Below are 21,128 nucleotides of genomic sequence, written 5' to 3' on the forward strand. Positions count from 1 at the left end.
GGTCTCCCCACCCGGGCTTGCAGAAAACCCAGGCTCACGGTCCCCCCACCCCTGCTGGCGGGAAGCCGGGCTCGCGGTCTCCCCTCCCCGCCTCGCGGGAACCCGGGCTCGCGGTCTCCCCTCCCCGCCTCGCGGGAACCCGGGCTCGCAGTCTCCCCACCCCGGCTGACTGTAACGCGGGCTCGCAGTCTCCCCACCGCGGCTCACGGTCTCCCCACCTCGGCTCGCAATAACCCGGGCTCGCGGTCTCCATACCCTGGCTCGCAGTAACACGGACTCGCGCTCTCCCCAACCGGACTCGCGGTAACACGGGATCCTGGTCCCCCAACCCCGGCTCGCGGTAACCCGGGCTCGCGGGAACCCGGGCTCGCGGTCTCCCCTCCCCGGCTCGCGGCAACCCGGGCTCTCACTCTCCTCTCCCCGGCTCGCGGTAAACCCAGGCTCGCGGTCTACCCTCCCCGGCTCGCGGTAACCCGGGCTCTTGGTCTCCCCTCCCCGGCTCGCGGCAACCCGGGCTCTCACTCTCCTCTCCCCGGCTCGCCGTAACCCGGGCTCGCGGTCTCCCCTCCTCGGCTCGCGGTAAACCCAGGCTCTTGGTCACCCCTCCCCGGCTCGCGGCAACCCGGGCTCGCGGTCTCCCCTCCTCGGCTCGCGGTAAACCCAGGCTCTTGGTCACCCCTCCCCGGCTCGCGGCAACCCGGGCTCTTGGTCTCCCCTCCCCGGCTCGCGGTAACCCGAGCTCGCGGTCCCCCCACGCCGGCTCGCGGTAACCCGGGCTCGCGGTCTCCCCACGCCGGCTCGCGGTAACCCGGGCTCGCGGTCTCCCCACGCCGGCTCGCGGTAACCCGGGCTCGCGGTCTCCCCTCCCCGGCTCGCAGCAACCCGGGCTCTTGGTCTCCCCTCCCCGGCTCGCAGGAACCCGGGCTCGCGGTCTCCCCTCCCCGTCTCGCGGGAACCCGGGCTCTCACTCTCCTCTCCCCGGCTCGCGGGAACCAGGCTCACGGTCTCCCATCCCCGGCTCGCGGTAACCCAGGCTCGCGGTCTCCCCACCGCGGCTCACAGTCTCTCCACCTCGCTCGCAATAACCCGAGCTCGCGGTCTCCCCTCCCAGGCTCACGGTCTCCCCACCGCGGCTCACGGTCTCTCCACCTCGCTCGCAATAACCCGGGCTCGCGGTAACCCGGGCTTGCGGTGCCCTACCCCGGCTCGCAGTAACACGGGCTCGCGGTCTCCCCTCCCCGGCTCGCGGTAACTCGGGCTCAGGTCACCCCCCCCCCCCACACACACACCGGGTTCGCGGTAACCCGGGCTCACGGTCCCCCGCCACACACCCCCGGCTCGCGGGAACCCGGGCTCGCGGTCTCCCTTCCCCGGCTCGCGGTAACTCGGGCTCAGGTCACCCCCCCCACCCCACACACACACCGGGTTCGCGGTAACTCGGGCTCACAGTCCCCCCGCACACACTCCCGGCTTGCGGGAACCCGAGCTCGCGCTCTCCCCTCCGCTGCTCGCAGTAACCCGGGCTCTCACTCTCCCCTCCCCGGCTCGCGGGAACCTGGGCTCTCCTCTCCCCGGCCTCGCGGTCTCCCCACCCCGGCTCGCGGTAACCCGGGCTCTCCTCTCCCCGGCTCACGGTCTCCCCACCCCGGCTCGCGGTAACCCGGGCTCTCACTCTCCCCTCCCCGGCTCGCGGTAACCGGGCTCGCGGTCTCCCATCCCCGGCTCGCGGTAACCCGGGCTCGCGGTCTCCCCTCACCGGCTCGCAGTAACCGGGCTCGCGGTCTCCCCACCGCGGCTCGCGGGAACCGGGCTCGCGGTCTCCCCACCCCGGCTGGCGGGAACCCGGGCTCGCGGTCTCCCCTCCCCAGCTCGCGGTAACCGGGCTCGCGCTCTCCCCACCCCGGCTCACGCTCTCCCCACCCCGGCTCGCGGTAACCCATGCTCGTGGTCTCCCGGGTTCGCGGTCTCCCCACCCAGGCTCACGGTAGCCCGTACTCACGGTAACCCGGGCTCGCGGTCTCCCCACTCCGGCTTGCAGTCCCCCCACCCAGGCTCGCGGTAACCCGGGCTCACGGTAACCCGGGCTCGCGGTACCCGCACCCCGGCTGGCAGTAATCCGGGCTCGCGGTCCCCTCTTCCTCCCACAGCGCTCACCGTCCCCGCACCCCGGCCCCCGGCCCCCTCCCCCCTGGGCCCACAGTCCACCTCCCCCCAGCGCGCGGTCCCCCGGGGCCCTCAGTGCGCTCCAGCAGGCTGCATGGTCGAGGCCACACCTCCCCACGACGCCACAGAGGGAATAACGCCATCAGAAGAGAGCCCCCAGCCCGAGCGCCTGTGCTTCTGCCTGTCGTTCCCACGAACCGTGGGGGCCGCGCCAGGACCAGTCCTCCACCTACAGACCAGCGCCCAGAGTCAGGGCCACTGCTGCGCAATTCCTCCTCCTCTCCATCAGGAGCTCCCCTCTCACCACGCTATTCCTAAAGGCACACCAACATTCTGCGATTACTCTCATCTTAAAACAAACAGAACAAGACAGAGCAAAGACCTTACACGACAGTAGAGACAAAAACACAGGTCAGGTATAAAACCCCCACGATTAGACAGACAGCCCACCTCAACAGCAACATGCATGCCCCCAAAAAGGAATCACTCTCAACCTATAAACGTGTACTCAGAGATCTTTTCTCTAAAGAATGAAGATAAAGACTGTTCTCAGATAAACAGCGAACCACCAACAGACTCCAGGAACGAAACAATCTTTGGACCCCGCTTCCCCCTCCAACCATCCATCAATCGGTTGCATCTGCCCCTCCCCTCCTAATCCCCGCAGCTCTCTCTCCAGTCAGGCTTCTGGCCCTACCATGCAAGTGAAACAGTCCTTGCAAAATCTCTATGTTGCCACATCATGTGGTCAACCCTCAGCCCACCTGCGCCATCGCAGCACCTGACAGTCGATCACGCCTCCTCCGTCTGCGTTCGCTTCCTCCAGCATCTCCTCCCGCCTCACCAGCTGCTCCTCCTCTGTCCCTGGGCCGGTTCCTCCCCTTCCTGCCCTCTCAGTCCTGGACCTTCTAGGACTCCGTCCCTGCACACCAGCTCTGCCCCATCCATCCATCCACAGCACGTCCTTCGCCATCTCGCCTGGCCGTGTGGCTTTCAGCACTGACCGCCACTGGATTCCTCTCTGGTCCGCACGTCCCCATGAGCCTCGGGCTGCCTCTAAGTACCTCAACCTGACATCCAATGGACACCACAGAATCTAATGTGTCCCAAATCAACTCCCACCCTCCCCCACACCTGCTCGCCACAGACACCCCTGCCGGCCCTCGCCCCCTCCCGCTCTCTCCCCACACCTGCTCCCCACAGACACCCCTGCCCGCCCGCGCCCCCTCCCGCTCTTTCCCCACAGACACCCCTGCCCGCCCGCGCCCCCTCCCGCTCTCTCCCCACAGACACCCCTGCCCGCCCGCGCCCCCTCCCGCTCTCTCCCCACACCTCTGCAGCGTTTCTTGAAGCAGTCTTCTACACTGGCTGGCTCCAAGTCTCACCCTCTCATTCTCTCTGCCCCTCCCCAAATCAGGCAAATCCCTCCCAACTCCTCTGGACTCATCTGACAGGGTCACGAAAACGCACATTATTACCGCCCCCCCCCCCCCAGGTGCCTTCATCTCAATCATGAGGCCATCACTCAGGCCAAAATGTGGATGTCATCCCTGACTTTTTCCTTCACATTCACAACCAGCCCATGACTGAATCCTATAGCCTCTGCCTTTAAAATACCTGTACCATGTATCTAGACTCCACCACCTTCACCATCACTGTTAGCACAGGGCCAAGCCATTGCTACCTCCCCGTGGATTACTCCACAATTCCTAATGGGCCCCCTACGTGTCTACAGAGCAGGCAGAGACTGGAAGGCAAACTGTGTCACTCTGTCAAAACCTCTAGCTGCATCTTATCTCATTCAGAGTAACAGCCAAAGAAATATCAATGCCCCACCCAGCCTCTCCCATCCGCTACTGCTCTCTTTGCCCAGCCGGCCTCAATCCCAGGGCCTTTGCACTTGCCATTTCCTCTGCTTGAGACACTCTTTCCTCAGAGATCTGTGGCTTGCTCACTCACTCATCTCTTTCAGGTCTTTGTTCAAATGTCACCTTCTTAGAGACCACTGCTGACTGCCTTGTTAAAAATGGCACCTGCCCTTCCACCACCTCCTGCTGTTTGTCTCTGCGGCCCTTGCTGCATGGCATATTACATGTTTCAGTCCTCCCTGCGCCAGGGAAACCAGCGAGGGCGCATCCTTAGGTTTTGTTCACTGCTCTACCCCAGCACTTAGAGCCATGCCTGGCAAACAGCAGACTGACGGACATGAACAGGTGTGATGAATGACCTCAGGTAGATTTTCATTTTCTTTTCGCTCCCCCACCATGGCAGAGTCGGCTGGGTGTTCGCCAGTTGGGCTGCCTGTTCTTCCACAGCAAACGGGCATAGGGCTGCCCAGCTAAACTGCGTGTACAGGCTTCCCTTGTGGTCAGGTGTGCAGTAGGCAGAGGCAGGCTGTGGGCAGCCCACGGAAACCCCACCGACCTCCTCCTCCGGGTCTTTCCCCTCCAGGGTGAAGAGCACTCGGCCTGAATCCCACGATGGCTTCACAGAGGGAGCAGAGCATCTAAGCCCACACCCCCCTGGAAATTCACACAAAGGAAAACTAAACTTCTGGCTTTAGATTCCTACAAGAGCCACCATTATTTTGGATCTCTTTGTTTGAAGAGCTTCATGTACCCCAAATAATACAGTCCTCTGGAGTCACCATCTTTTCTGCAATGAACACATAAAGTCTGTATGTTTTTAAACAGAGTGAAGGAGAGGTTAAAAATAAATATTATGAAGGGAACATTTAGCCTCTGTTTATGCTATCTTTTTTGTGATAAACATGGTTTCAAGTTACACATCAAAATACTCCCAGCCTAGACATCTACAGGGTCATTGTCTGCAACACCGCCATTGTAAAGGACAAAAGCATTTCCTCTCCTCGGCGATATATTTAGAAACCAAGTATTTCAACTCAGATTTTGTTATAAGAATACTCCCATGTTTAGTTTAAATTATAATCACTATATTTTGTGAAAAGAAATGTTATTTTAATGTTAATAAAACAGGGCGTACATTGAATAGCAATATCATGGTGCTATTTGCAAACAAACAAAGCCAGAAAATTCCTTATATAAGAAAAGCATCTGAAAAGACTAAGTAAAATAAGCTTTAGCTTTGCTTTAAGAAGTAAAATTCGCCGGCATGCTTTAGCAAGGCTCCCGCGGCCGTATCTGCGGGTCAATCCCATTCAGCTGAGCGCTAATTCGACTGCAACGCCCTCACTTGGAAGGAACACGGCTCCCCAAAGGGCTACTTAAAAGCACATTTACCAAATGACAGAAATCGGAAAATTCCCCCAATTTGTACAACTAGAAATTTGAAATGTCACTTCTAAATAGTGGCATCCTGTAGAGGTACAATTTTTTTGGAGTCATAATTAATTAGGAGTAAATCTGTTGAAAATCAAGCAGATAAAATGCCCAGGACTGTTGGGCCTCTTTAACCAATTCTTCCGTAAGGGAGACAAGCTCACAACTTAAAATAAATAGAAATGTGTTCTTCAGAAGACTAAAGAAAAAATTGATACCTGCACATATCTTGGATTATGCACTGTGCCAAATGCAGAGCACTGGCTATCTTTAAATGACGTAATGATGGCATTTTCTCATCCTCGTCAGGCTCCAGCTACTAGCTAGACTTACATTCCTCTGGTCTCTGTAAGGCCTGAGGTGGGGGCCGCTTTCCACAGGGCCCTCTGCAGCTCTGTGGAGACTGGAGGCTGGGTCTCCTGAGTCTCGGTGGGCCTCATTTAACATAAGGAGGGACCCCAAATGTAATTTTCAGTTGCTCATGGACCAACCAAAAATGCACACCTGGAAGTGGAGTATGCTGGTGCCTTCGGGCTCAGCACCAGAGTTTGGAAATCTGGGTTCATGAATATGCACAAAATGACCCAGGGCCAGTTCTTTTCTAGTCATATCAAAATCCACATAACATAAAATTTACCATCTTAACCATCTTAAAGTGTACAATGTAGTAGCTTTTAGTATATTCACAATGTTGTCCAACCATCACCACTCATTCCAGAACATTTTCATCACCCCAAAAGGAACCACATCCCCGTTAAGCAGTGAGGCCTCCCTCCAGTTCCTGGCAGCCACTGACCTGCTCTGTGTCTCTGTGGATTCAGCTGCTCTGGGCATTCCATATAAAGGGACTGAGACAGCATGGCTTCTTTCACCCAGCATGTTTTCAAGGTTCCTCCAAGTTGCAGCACATGTCAGAACTTCACTCAGGGCAGTTTAACACATGCTCTCCATGAGGAGTTTGCTCCTAGAACAACGTCCTGGTCACACAGCTGTGGCAGATGGAGTGGACAGCCCACTAATGGCCTCATGCCCTTTGCCCAGTGACCGTTTGGCACCTCCCATCAACTCAGGTGCATGGCCTGCCCTGGCCAATGGAACAGGAGAGAACTTTCCACAACTGTCTGGGGCTTTCAAAGGAGCTTGCGTGTTTCTGCTCACTGTTCTAGGGCCCTGCCTTCTGGGGGATGAGACACGGTGTAGAGCAGCGCTGATGAGCCCAGGCCCTTGAGAGGACACAGCCAAGAAGGCAAAGCTACCCAGCCGGCCACAGCAGGCCAGAAGCACATCCAGGCGGCCAGGAGACTCAGGCCAAGGGCAGATGTGGTTTGAAGCCGCAGAGTTCTGGGGAGCACTAGGTAAATGAGAGCGGAAAACACATTCCTCGAACCACCTGAGTGAGCAGCACGTGCTCTGCATTGCGGGCAGAGTCAGAAGCAGACACGGCCTCTGCCCTGCAGCGTGTTCACCTAGCTGGGAGTTAAACTTCAAGAACTTGAACATCACGTAAGCAATAACGTTTAGGTACATTGGAATTAACAGCTAAGTATGTGACAAACACTGATTCAAACACACCAACAATAAAAAAACATTTTTGAGACGACCGGGAAACCTAAGCAGTAACTGTCTATTTGATGATATTAAGGAGCAGCCATTTCTCAAGATTTGGTATTGGGTTCCGTTTTTAAAGAGTCCTCATCTTTCAGAGACACACACTGAAGTATGTGTGGATAAATGATGAGATATGTGGGATTTCCTTCAAAATGTTCCAGTAAAGAAACAGGACGGGCCACGTGTTGACAAATACGGTTAACGAAGATGAAAGCAACTTTGCAAGAAAAGGGGAGAAAGCGACAAGCCTGCTCCAAGGCCTGCGCATCAGCCCGGGAGCAAAGCGAGAGCGGGGCCTGCCAGGGCTGCCGGGCAGGGGAAGCGCGGGCTCGCGGAGGGACATGGCCATCAGCTCCCACAAAATGACGCAAGGTGCCAAAAGCAACTGTGTTTTCTCCCCTCTGCTTAATATTCCATGCCTTCAAGTCTTGAAATATTCTAAATACAACCAACACTATAAACTAATTATGCAGAACGTTGTTTTTTCATGAGTATAAATCAGTTATGCTCACAGTAAAAAATTTACAACTTAGAAAGGTTTACCAAACATACGGTAAGATTTTCCCATAATTACACATATAGAGAAACGACACTGAAGAACACTGTCCTTCCAGAACATCAACCACATGTTAATTCGCCTAAAGAAAGCAGGCAGATTCCAATCCCTCAGAAGGGGGCTCGGGGAGATTCCTCAGCAGAACGTTTCCAACATGCGTGGGGTGGGCTCCCACACGGGCACCTGGCTCCACCCACTGCTCTCCCTTCCCACAAAAGCAAACCAGGAACAGCGGCGACATTCTTCAAAAGCTGATGGCTCTCAGCACGAGGTGGAGGACAGCCAAACTGTCCTATACATCCCCTGACAAAGAAGCCACACGTTTATAATTCTGGCAAGACTTGAAGGCATAGCAAATTAAGAATTCTATAATTAAAAAATATAATATTCAGAGGCCGGCCCCATGGCTAAGCGGGTAAGATTGCATGCTCTGATCGGAGGCCCAGGGTTTCGCCTGTTCGGATCCTGGGCGAGGATGTGGCACCGATCGTCAGGCCATGCTGAGGTGGCGTCCCACATGCCACAACTAGAAGGACCTACAGCTAGAATATACAACTATGTACTGGGGGTATTTGGGGAGAAAAAGCAGAAAAAAATATATAATATTTGGAAACAACCCCAAATGTCCATCGACAAATGAATGGATAAAACAAAACGTGGTACATCCCTGCAATGGAATACTCTCCAGGCACGAAAAGGAGCAAAGCACTGAAACAGGCTACAACGTGGGCGAACCCTGACAACACCACTGGGTGAAAGAACCAGACGCAAAAGACCACCTGCTGTATGATTCCACTTATACGAAACGCCTAGAACAGGCAGATAAACTGAGACAGAAGGCACGTTAGCTGTGGCCAGCAGGTGGGGGAGGGGAAAACAGAGAGTGACAGTTAATGGATGCAGGGTTTCTGTTTAGGGGGATGAAAAAGTTCTGGAACTAGGTAAGAGCTGGTTTGAAAACACTGTGAATGTACTTAACGACCCTGAATAATATACTCTAATGGTAAATTTTATGTTATATGTATTTTCTATGCATACACACCTATATAGCATATTTAATCAGTGTATTTCTCAGCACTGAGCTCCTTTCCTCCTCAGAGAGGAATCGGAGCCTTCCTCTGTGGTCCCCGGTGAGGAAGGCACCTACTGGATGAATCACCAGCACTAACAGATCTTTAACCAAACACATAAAAATACAGTGGTAATTTGGGGCTTTGTGAGCTATATCTTGAGAAAATAAAGCTGTTGGGTTTTTTTTTTTTACTATTAGTGTTATACAAGATAGAGACAACCAATCAGAACATGCCTTTCTGCACTTTTCTTTTACTCTATTAATATACCATCTTTATTCTCATTCAGCCACACAACCCAGGAAGGCCCCGCCTCCCCCTAGTGCAGTAACACGTGTTCTTCAGGACGCGGGCCATGTCCACCTCTATTCTCTTTCTACAATTGTCCGTGGACCCTGTGCCCTCTTCTTGGAGCTACCCAGGCCCAGCAGGCTGCCCGCAGGCACGGCGGACGCCGAGCCAGCGGAGGGACGGAGCACACACCTCTTGCCTGCAAACCCCGGAGCACGGCGAGGGCCCAGGGAAGGGCACAGCTGGCAGAACATGGTGCGTCATTTGGAAACCTCACCTAGACCAGAGCTGCTTGCGGCAACGGGGGCGGGCCGCGGCCCCAAGAAAACCAGGTCCTGCGCTCCTGGCTGGCAGAGCTTCCGACCTACCATCCCTAAAAAACCAGAAGTCCTAAATGCCAAAGGGGCCAGATGAAAGCAGTCACAGGGGCACGCCTCTGCCAGATTTCTTTCTTTCCAATCGCTGCAAAGAGTGACACACAGAGTCATTCGCTGGGTCTCAGAGCAGAGTGTTCTGAGCAGCTGAACAGGCCTCTGGGCCGTCAGGGCGGCTGCAAGGAGTGTCCTCCCCATCAGATTAGTGCAGCTGAGCAAAGCTGCCATTCACAAAGCCCTCGTCCAGCGCCAGGCTGGCCAACATCCGGCCACCCGTCTGACCGGCCACAGCATCCCAGCCAGCCACGTTCGGTGCTCCTCCTTCCCGCTTAGAACCTCTGGCTGCACGGCAGCTTCTCTCCACACCCCTGCGGTGGCACCTGCGGGTCTGGCTCACCACCCCTCTGTGTACCAAACACCCCCCAGATCCTAAGAACTGCTCAGCTCAGGGAATGTCTATCGAGCCTCTGCCAGGGCAAGAGTCTGAGAGCGGAGCAGGATCTGAGTTCAGGGTCTCACAACCCCCACTCTGAGAGGCTGCTCCTGTCACGGAGGAGACAGGCCTGGGAGACCAGGTACAACATGAGGTGAAGCGAAATAAATACTCGGGAACAAGTCAACTGCTTTTTGACTCTAGAGGAGACTGAGGCATCCGTACTTAGCTAATTGGCAAGGTTCCATAAGAAACCCATTTTAAGCAGATCCAGGAAAGGAGAAATTTCCATCATCAGGAAAGGGGGGACAGGACCAGCACCACAACCGAGGATCCATGCAGCGTCACCACCAGAAGTGCGATGGGATGTGCCCAGTGCGGGTGAGAGGGCTGATGAGGGAGAGGAGTGGGCTGGGTGAGGTCACAGAGTGACTGGACACCACGCTCCAGGGGTTGGAATGTTTTCTATAAATAGCCGGCAACCTTTGCGACTGTCCAAGTGGGCAGTGTGACCACAGCAGAGTGGGCGCAGCAGCCTCCCGCCCACTGCCTCTGCCCTTGCCGCTTCCTAGGTCTGCCCTCCTCCCTCCAGGCCTCGCTTTAGCCAACTGTGCGCTGCTCCCCACTCGAGCTTCTCCTCTGCCCGCACGCTCCCTGCGAGTACACGGCTGAGGTGCAGCTCCCTAGGACTCTGCCGTCTATCTAACGAGGCCTTCCCTAACCACTCTACCTGCAGACTCCTTGCACCAAACGCACTATACCCTTTATCCACTGCTTGTCTGCCTGTCTCACCACTAGATCATAAGCTCCCTGAGAGCAAGAATGATCTGCTCTGGGCTGCCTTCCCTTCAGCATCAAAGACAGGGCCCAGCACAGAGCAGGGGCCCCACACATGGAAGGCAGGCAGGCAGGCATGCAGGCTGAGTGAAAGACAGACCACAGAGACAAGAGGTCGGAGCACAGAGGACGCTGCACTAAACCTCGCAGGAGATAGTGAGGTTTCTGTCCTTGTCCCTGGGCCAAGGCCATGACGAGACAGCAGATAAGTAAGCACAACTCTATACCACAATTTTCAAACACTTGGAAGTGACTGCCAGCTGGTTAAGAATCAATTAGAACACTTTCCTCTATGTAGGTCACACCATTCACTCATATTTTTCTAGAGCAGGTCAGAAGCTACTAGCAACACATAAAACCCATTCTAAAATGCAGCCACAGTGACAACGCTTCACCTAAGCACACCCACCAACACACCTCCAAGTGGGCTTCTGGCTGTTTCTTGGAGAGACGGGGATACACTTTATTTGTAAATACAGTGGAAATAAGGACAAGCGGGACAGGTGGCAGGGATGGGGTCTTTTTCCATGGCCCACAAAAATGTTTTAAACTCATTCTGGATACTAGCCAGGAATGGAAGGCCCTTTCCAACTGCTAACCTCTCTTAGATGAGCACCCTAACTCCACGTGCACCTAATTTTTAGAAAAACCCATCAGCATCAACTGATAAACAAAGGTTTTCTTAATAGGACTTTTACAAACACCTCCCCAAAAAGCACAAACAGAATTTCAACAAACTAAAGACATCACTCAGTAAAGCTGCCTATTTTCACAAAGCAGCCTGTGAGACCGAGGAAGAGCCCAACTCTTTCGCCAACAACTCAAAACACAGACCCAGCCTGAGCCCCCGGGAAGACAGCAGCCTGCAGGGCCCCATTTCCTGCCGCACCAGAGCCGGGGAGCCCTTTCCCCACCCACACCTGCTCCAAGGAACAGGCCATGCAAAGAGCCTGAGAACAGAGGACAGCCCCCAAACCCCTCTTGTAGTCACAGCCACATAAATGAGAACTCAGACTTCTTGGGTGGTTTTATTAAAACCTATTTGTAAGTCGTGATACAATTTAATTAAAGGGGAACATCTCTCTAACACACACTGGCAGGAAGTAGTCTGTAGACTGAAACAGAACAGCTTTTAGGATTCTCCTAATCCAGCAGTTCTCAAACAGTGGCCCTGGGAACTTCTGAGGGGTCCCCAAGATCAAGACTATTTTCATCAACATGCTAAGATGGGATTTGCCCTTCGTTGTGCTGACAATTGCACCGACGGTTCCACAGCAGGTAAAGCTTCAGGTGCCACAGCACCAAGCACGGCAGGGGTGCCAAACGGTGCCCTTGTCCACTGGGTCCATCGCCAGAATACACACTCTCAGTAAGACGGGGAAAAGCCAGTCCCCCTAGAAATGTCCTTAATGAAACAGTGAAAGCACTAATTTTATGAAACACTGACTCTTAAGCCTTTTCAACATCTGTGTGAGGAACAGGAAGCACACACATCCCTGAGTCTGACGGCTGTCTTGAGGAAAAGCCCTCGTGGGACTATCCAGCTGTGAGCTGAACTTCCTTTTTCACAGAAGACTGGAGTTGGGCGTTGGACAGACACTTTCTCAAAATTGAACCAGGGCCTGCCACTGCTGGGAAAAAGATGCCAGTATCTGCTGCAATGATAAAATTCACGCTTTAACATGAAACTTAGAATTGTGGAAAACTTTTATATCCCATCATGAGCTTAAAGCTTCCAAATACTTAGACTTCTGATGAGACCGGTGGTGACGTTCGTGCGCGATGAAATGCGTCAGCGTTTGGAAGACCTGCGTAAGTCAGTGGACCAACGTCTTCCAAGGCTCTGTGCACGATGTCACGGCCACATTCACAGTGCAGCTGATATGGTTTTGGATCCTACGCTGAAACTAACTTTCAAGAAACTAAGACTTGCTGAGTTTGGTTGTGAGAGCAGAGAAGAATATCTACAATTATCTGAAAAGCCTACTAAAATACTACTCCTTTTTAGTTATTTATCTGTGTGAGGCCACATTTTTTCCATATACTTCAACCAAAACAACACATCCCAGTAGACTGATCGCAGAAGCCAACTGCTGCTTTTATTAAGCCAAACCCTAAGGAGATTTACGAAAAATGGAATAACAGTATCATTCTTCTCATTACATATTTTTTGTAGTTTTACAAAATTATCTTTCATAAAAATGATATGCTACATATGGAATTTCTTATCATCACATTACATTAACTATTTTTAAAACTCATTTTTAATTTCTAATACAATAAATATTAAAAAACATAACCCACACAAAGGATCTTTGGGGTCCTTGATAATTTGAGAATATAAAGAGGCCCTGACACAAAAAGGCTGCAGAACCACTGTCTGAATTTGTCATTTTGCGGGTGTGGACTGTTGTCCAGAGTCCCTTCTGCAAACACAGTGGCTCTGCCTCAGGTTTCTCCAGGAACAAGGGCGATGCTGCACCTTTCAGCGACACGCAGAAACCTCTGCTCAAGCACGCAGACATCCTGATCTGGTTCCCACCAGATGATAAGAACAGCAACCACACGGGTTAGCTGGTAGAGGACTGGCTGGCTAGACCCATTCCAGGTAACTAAGCTCTCTGAGCTCCCGTGAGCAGGCCAGACAGAGCGGTCTAGGCCGGAGTCAGTCCCCACCGGTGCTGCGTCTCGCTGACGTGGGAGGTGTGAAGCCAGAGGAAGCCTGCACTCGACAGCCCACTCTCTAGGAAACTACCACCCAAAAAGGGAAACGGACACACAGGGGAAATTCCAGGGGAGTAAACAACAGTTAATCATCAGTAAACATGGAAGCAGTCCACGCTTGTTCCAAAGGACTGAAATGATCCACAAGAGCGCTCAAGGGGTTAATGTTACAAATGTCCTTGGAGTGACCCAGTCAGTATTCTCCTAATACAAACCCAGAAGGGAGAGGGAGGCGGGTACGCAAGTCTGCGCAAGGACTGAACTTTCGGAATCCTCTCACACAGGGACCAGGGCGCATGCCCCGTACTTCGTTTTTTTGGCAGGTTTGGGAAATCACATAACCTCCAAGTTTACCCAGTGACTTCAGTTGAAACAACTATTTATCAAGTGCTCCACACGAAGACAGCAAACATCCTTCCCTTCAAAATACTTATTTCCCCAGGGGAAAGAGCTGAGCAAACAGGTGTCCTTCACTGCGTCCAGCAACCAAACAGCCTGCTCGCCTGGCTCCTAAGCTGCAGGATTACAGGATCCATAACCGTTCCGTACCAGCCTTGGGATCCTGACCGGCTACGATCTTACAGAGAAGAGAGGAAATCCTCTGAAGACTTTTGGAAATGCCACAATCTGCTTTCTTTTTATTTTTTAGATTAACCTTCAAAAAAAACCCTACAACCCGCCACTGAATTCAGGTCCCCTCCTCCCCGGCACTAACATGCCAAATGCACAAAGACCAGCAACGACACAGCAATGTGGAACCAGACTTCGGTGCGGCACTGTGCAGTCACCACAGAGGCTAAGGGTGGAGGGAGGTGCACAAGCCAACGCAGGCCACATAAAGCAGAGGGCCACGGGGCACCCCACAGTGCCACGGAAAGTCCACTCTCAACCGTGGCCGTGGGGCCACCTCCCTAAGCGCAGCCCTTTTTATTCGATATAAAAAGAGGAAAATGATACAGAGATTCAGGAGTTGTGCTTTAAAAAGGCCTTTCATCCTATTACCCAATCCTGGTCCTCATCCTTCATAAAAGCATGTGAAAATGATCTCAGCCATCATCAGTAAGTGGCGGGGGGAGCCTAAGAAAACGCCTGAATATTAGCAAAGGGGTGGTTAATGGAAATTCCTCTGAAGTGTTCAGAGTTCTGTAGGGTCAGCCTCACCAAGTGCATCAGAGAAAGTCACAGCCCGAAAAGGACTCAAATCCATGGTTAACGACAAGGAAGCAAAAAGTAAAACTCAAGTCAGCGTTCATTAATTCAAAAGAAGGTCCTAAAAAAAAAATAAAATTCAACTGATTGTTTCATAATGGAAACACTGGAAAATACAAACCCACTTAGTTCCAAGTCAAGTTTTTCCTTTTATTCTTTAATGAAGTTTGTGTTACCAATAAGAATTCTCTTTAAAAGTCCTATACATTGACACAATTAAGATAAAGCAATGCAAGCTCCTCTCCCCATGTGTTCATTGACCCCAGCGAGTTCCCTGACCTGTCTTGGCCCTCTGGTGTCTAACACCCAGACAACACCCTTGGGGGTCAAGGTCCTAGAACCTGCAGGTGCCTGCCCAGGTCCGAATCTGCGATGCAGCACTTCCTGCTGCATGACCTGAACCTCTCTATGCTTCAGTTTCCTCACTTCCAAGATGGGGAGGATGACCGTGCCCACTCTGTCTAGTCGACACACTGTGCGACTGCCTGACGCAGAGTGAACACGATGCCCACGTGAGCTGCCGCTGCTGTCGCTATTACTGAACAGACCAGCGCCCTCACCAGCAAGTCTTCACAGCTGAAGCCACTTCCTGAGCCTCAAGCTTCATCTGTGTGATTCTTACGGCCGTCTTCACCACACGCGGACCTGGGGCCGTTGATGGTAGGTCACTGCCATTCACTTATTATTTTTGGTGCATTTCCACTATTAACTGTTTCATAAGTCCTGTAATTATGCTGTAAATAGCACTTTATAAGGCTGAAGGTATTGATTTGCCAAATGTAAGCATTTAAAACAGACCACTTTTAAAATAAAATAAACAAAAATGTAATAAAGTGGATAGTGAGACGGCACCTCCCCAGGTCTGCCGGATTCAGATCCGGGTGGCCCAGGACCAGCCGGGCAGCTGCCGCCCCCCCGCTCTCAGCCCCCGGGCCCCACAAGCCCAGCGTGTGCCCAGCACACGGCACAGCTTTCACGGCACCGAAGTAACTGCCTGAACAGAGGCAGGCTCAGCCTCAAAGCCACAGCCCCAAAACGAAATGGGGACCTCTCCACTATCAGACCAGTGGCCGACATTTTAGGGACAGAATAAAAGGGCACCACATCAGGTCAGAAATAGTCATTTCTGTGGACTGCAGCATGTTTTGGGGGATAAACACAGGTTAAATGAAATTTTAACATGCTCAGAGTGTTTGGTTTTTCTTTCAGCTGGATGAGTCTCTTGCAAGTGTCTGTTTCCAGCTCTCTACACAGCTTTGTTACAACAGAGACGCTCCCCTTCCGGGCATCACGGATCCCATCCACGTGGAGGTCTGTTTCGAATTAAAACACGCTATCGAGTTACAGCACTAACGCGACTGCTTTGTTTCTTCTGCGGCTTTGTTTAGAAAACAACTTTGACATCGTCCAAGCAAACAACTGGGACCAAATGTGGGAACGGTCACTTAGAAGAACAAGAGGAATCTGTTCCCGTTCAAAGAAGGGTATTTTATGAGAAACACATGCTCCACGCCCATCTCTATCGGTCTGTAATCTCCACATGGAGGCAGCTGAGCCCCTGTGGACGTGCCTTCCTGGAACACAGTGGAAAATCCTACAGCCCGACAGCGGTGCGGTCACGCAGGGCTCACTCAGGGCAGTACTGGGCGGACTATATAGGGTTTGCCCTGAGTTGTCCACATGCTTGAACGGGCAGCCCCGTCACCAAGCCCAGGACAACTTCTCCACCCCATCGTCCAGGCCAGAGAGGAGACTCCCCCAGGAACCCCACCACCACCTCGTCAGCACCCCACTTTATGCAGCCCTTACCAGTCCCAGGCAACACTAGCACAGACCTACCTCTAAGCCTAATTTTCAAACTCCTCTAAGGAGAACATACTCCCCAAAGGAGCTGCGGCATTTCTTCCACTCACTAATATGATAAGTAACATGCATCGAGCACTTCTAGGCACCAGGAGGCACTTTCCATGTATTAACTCATTTGACCTCCACAATAATAATGACTGTTATTTATGATAATTATAATAATTATATTATGTAATTAACAATCATGACAATCAGTAATAACTACAATGAATAAGCAAAATCAATTTTTTATAACTAAATATATCACTATATTATATATAAAATAATTATTCTGAGAGTTCTATGATAAATAATTTTATATTACTACATAGTTGTTAATTATAACAAAAATCGGTCATATCATCTCCATATTTTCTTGGATGAGGAAACAGGCACTGAGAGCTAACGTGATGAGTGAGCCAGGACGCGGAGCCCCTGAAAGTGCCTGTGACCCGAAAGCCTCAGGCTGGTGGGCAGCACTCACTGCTCTCCACTCAGCCTGGAGATACAGCGCCCACACAGCGGGGGGGCTCAGCAGGTGTCCCAGAGCCCACCTGATGCATGAAGTCAGCTTATCACAAGGGGTTTAATGAACCCTTAGGGAATGGACACGTCTTAGCATTAACTGTTTATATCTAAGTGCCTGTGTGTTCTCACTAAGCAGTCTCTCTATTCCCCCCGCCCCCGCCCCCCCACACTCCTCCACCAAATAGGTGTTGACGATCTGCTCTCGTAGTAACTGTGCTAAGCGCCGAGGGTGCAGCCACGAGACACGGTCCTGCCCTCTGGCAGCTTCTAGTTAGTGAGCGACAGGACACCAAATCCTCCCCTGAACGCCTTACTGGGGACTGTGAAAAACTGCTCCAAAGGGAAAAGGTGTGCTGGGAGTACACGCGAGAACGATGATGACAAAACCAGCAGCTGACAGAAGTGCTCACTGTACACCAGGCATGCGAGCTTATGAACCCGCTGAATCTCCACAATAACTCTTTGAGGGAATTATGATGCCCATTTTACCAAACGAGAAGACTGAGGGACAGAAGGAGAGGCTGATGATGTGCCAATGTCACACAGCTAGGCGGCAAGTAATCAGGAGAGAGGCCACAGCTGCCCACGCTCAGGACCTGTGTCCTGTGGGAAGCCGCCAACTCATCTGAGTGTACTGCCCTCTTCTTTTTACTTTAAACACTGTGGTAAAGATGCCCCCACCCACACACAGCCCACAAATGAGCACTAAGAAATGCTCCAGGGGCCGGGTAAGTGTGCACGTTCCGCTTCGGGAGCCCGGGGTTCGCTGGTTCAGATCCTGGGTGCGGACATGGCACTGCTTGGCAAGCCATGCTGTGGCAGGCGTCCCACATATAAAGGAGAGGAAGATGGGCACGGATGTTAGCTCAGGGCCAGTCTTCCTCAGCAAAAAGAAGAGGATTGGCAGCAGACGTTAGCTCAGGGCTAATCTTCCTCCAAAAAAAAAAGAAAGAAATACTCCAGATATTAGGTGAAAAGGAACAACATAAAATTATAAATGTAGGCTAATGCCAACTATCTATGTACGGATAGAAAAAATGTCTGGAAATAAACACATTAACTATTTCTCCTAAGGAATATTATGAGTGATTTTTTCTTTTTATTTCAGTATCTTCTAAATTCTTTGAAACGAGCACGTACTCTTCTTATCATGAAGACATGAATAATTTCTTTAAAAAACTAGAAACAAAAGGCAACAGTGCCTGTGGTGACAGTCCACACCATGAGAAAATTCTGCGTGGAAAACCTGTGGAGTGATGGGGAGGGGCCAGCACTCCTCCTCTTGCGCTAACAGCTGCTGCTTCTCGCCCTGGAAGGGGCCCCACAGCCTTATCGGTTTCCACGCAGAGCCAATGAGCGAGAGAAGCCGTGCATGCCTGAGATTCTAACTGTGCACGTACAGTCTATCTACACGGAGCAGTCATCACCCCGCATTTAGCAGCAACTGTTACCAAGTCGCTATTCGTGGGCTCTGGCACATTGTTGGTTGCAACTCTAACATTTGCATGGGCAACACCAAGAACAATTCTATACCAGAAGCTAGGGTTCTGACACTCCTCAATTTGTTTCAGATTTTAACGGCAACATGAATAACAATCTCATTTTCTACTCCAGACGACTTATTACCCTCCACAAACATTTACCCGAATTTCTCATATACTAGAAGAACTAGAAGCAAGGACACGAGAGACATAAAACAATCATGCAGTGTAGCATATGCAGGCTCCTAAAGGCATGGCTCAGACAGTAACCACGAGAGCAAAGGGAGTAGAGAACGGAGAAGGCGCACTGAGATTGCGTGTTAAGCACAGTGAAAGGAGCGGGGAAGAAAGGAACCAACCCCAGAACTTGGGAGGACAACGTTTGACCGTATACCAGACAGCTAAACACCAAAGGAGCTAGACACACTTCTGCGTCCTCTCGTTAGTACATTCGTTCCTCCCAGGCACACGGTTAGTAATTCTCAAACTACTTTCTGTGTATGCTAGGGCTGAACAAATAAGCAAATGTATTGTGGATAATGAGAGCCAGACTTCTCACTACCTGATAAAGAAGTTATAAATAAGGACTGGGGGAAGCTAGAATAAACCCTGTGGGAGAGGGCTGGAATCAGAAATATCAGCACGAACTCATGATTTTTAATGTATATACAGAAGGATAGAGAAATACAGATGTGTATGTACATTATGTGAGTACAAATACATATATTTCCCTGCTGTGTCCGAGAGGATGAGAAGCCAGAGCATTCTAGGAGCAAAGAGCACAGCCAGTGCCCAGATCTTAGCTTCTAACACCATTCTCCAATAAAAGGAACAAGGGCTCCGTGAAGAAATCGAACGGGGCAGGGAAAATACAAGATGAGCCTGGAGTATCTTGTAGGTCCAGAGGGAAATACTCAAACAAGGATGGGCCACCCCTGGTGTTCCACTGGTTAAGTTCAGTCCACTCCACTTTGGAGACCCAGGTTCAGTTCCCAGGTGCAGACCTACACGCTCTGTTAGCGGCCATGCTGTGCTGGTGGCCCACATACTAAAACAAAACAGAGGAAGATTGCCACAGATCTTAGCTTCGAGTGAATCTTCCTCAGCAAAAAAAATGACGTGGGAAAGGAGACAGGCACCAACCTGAAAGGGCTCCAGGAAAGAATGAGGAATTGTCACAGACTGAAGACAGTGAAGGAGACAGGACAACGAATGCAACGTAGACCCCTTGGCTGGACAGAGGTCCAGAAATGGATACGTGATGTCCAGAAAACAGACATTAGTCAGACGAACAGTGTAACATCTGTAGATTAGGTAAGAGTACTGTATCAAAGTTAATTTCCCACGTTGATAATTGACCTATGATTATATAAGATGATGACATAAGGGGGAAACTGGTATAGGAACTCTGTATTACTTTGGCTACCTTTCTGTAAGTATAAAATTATTTCAAAATAAACGGTTAAGAGAATATTTATGAATGCAATGACATGATGCTTCAAGTAATGGAGGGTGGGTAGAGAGCCGGGGAGAAATGCAGCAAGGCTGGACTGAATTGCTGAACAGAAGGATGGTCACATGGGGGCTCCTTGTATTTTCCCCCCTATTTTTGTGTACATTTGAATTTTTACTTATTAAAAAGTCCTTTAAAACTTTTTCTTAAAGTTTGCAAACTCAACATAAATCTGCTTGCTTCTATTAGTGCATTGCATCACCACACATCCAAGCCAAAAAAAAAAAAATAGTCAGACATCTTCCAGACACCCTTCTCTCCCTTAACTCCACATTTGCCCCAGCCTCCATCCTAAGAACCTCGCCAATGTGCCGCTTCTGTGCATCTCCAGCCACTTCCCTCCTGTTCTCCACCCGCAGCCAGTGCGTTCCTTAGAAACACATGTGGCACATGTGCATCTCTCTCACTCACTCCCTAGCATTCTGGAGTAAGACCCTGATGCCCAGAGCAGCCTCTGCCCCCGGGCCAGTCCAGCCCCATCCCAGGCACCCTCCCCAAGCCATGCTCTCAGTCGTATTCCCTCCCTGCTCCTGAAATGCGCTCTCTGCCCCGCTTGCTCTAAAAACACCTGTCATTTTCCATGGATTTGTGGGTGACCATTTGATTCATGTCTATGTTCGTGACTCAGACAGTGAGCTCAGAGGGCAGGAGCCACGTGGGTTTGCATTCATCTCTGTTTCCCCAGCACTGGGCACAGTGCCCAGCACACTGCTGGCACTCAGTATTTACTCAAAGAGTGAACTTCTTTGACGTTAGACACACAAGCCTGGACCCGGGTCTGAGCCCTCGCATTCTTTCCCACCTGTTGTTACAGTATGTTTAGCTTTACTGTGTTTATCTAGAGTCCAGGTGCCAAACACAATCTACATTCTGGCATAAAGAAACGAATGTACCTTATAGCTACTAGGTCGATCTGGGCAAAACATGCTTAAATCTAGTATTTTCTCCACTTTGGTAACTAATAAAATAAGCCAGAAATGGTTTATGACATTTAGAACTTCACTTTCTAAAAGGCAGTGGTGACAATAATAAGCGTTGGTGAGGATGTGGAGAAACTGCACCCTTTCGCACTGCTGGTGGGAGCGCAAAACAGCGCAGCCACTGTGGAAGGCAGCTCCACGGCTCCAGCGCCACACAGTGTAACCCAGCAATTCCCTCCTAGGTATGTGCCCAAGAGAACGAGAGCACAAGTCCACA

General features: G+C 51.3%; 1 protein-coding gene and 1 long non-coding RNA gene across 4 annotated transcripts in view; one reads left to right on the forward strand and one right to left on the reverse strand.

Moving 5' to 3' along the window:
- The window catches only part of AGO2 (argonaute RISC catalytic component 2), a 106,751-nt gene that overhangs the window by 73,665 nt on the left and 11,958 nt on the right, over positions 1-21,128 (reverse strand). The window contains exon 1 of one of the 3 annotated variants that reach the window (XM_070631033.1): positions 2,928-3,050. The exons of 1 other annotated variant lie outside the window; for it this stretch is intronic. The gene's annotated coding sequence lies outside the window, so the exon portion shown is untranslated. Of the gene's footprint in view, positions 1-2,860; positions 3,051-21,128 lie in introns of those variants that run through there. One more of the 3 variants, XM_070631034.1, reaches the window with a different exon arrangement.
- LOC139085175 (uncharacterized) lies at positions 15,122-15,913 on the forward strand. The gene is made up of 2 exons (XR_011543271.1): positions 15,122-15,224; positions 15,774-15,913. It is a non-coding gene; the product is annotated as an uncharacterized lncRNA (long non-coding RNA).

This window comes from Equus przewalskii, chromosome 8 (genome assembly GCF_037783145.1).
Source record: "Equus przewalskii isolate Varuska chromosome 8, EquPr2, whole genome shotgun sequence".
NCBI classification, from domain to species: Eukaryota; Metazoa; Chordata; class Mammalia; order Perissodactyla; family Equidae; genus Equus; species Equus przewalskii.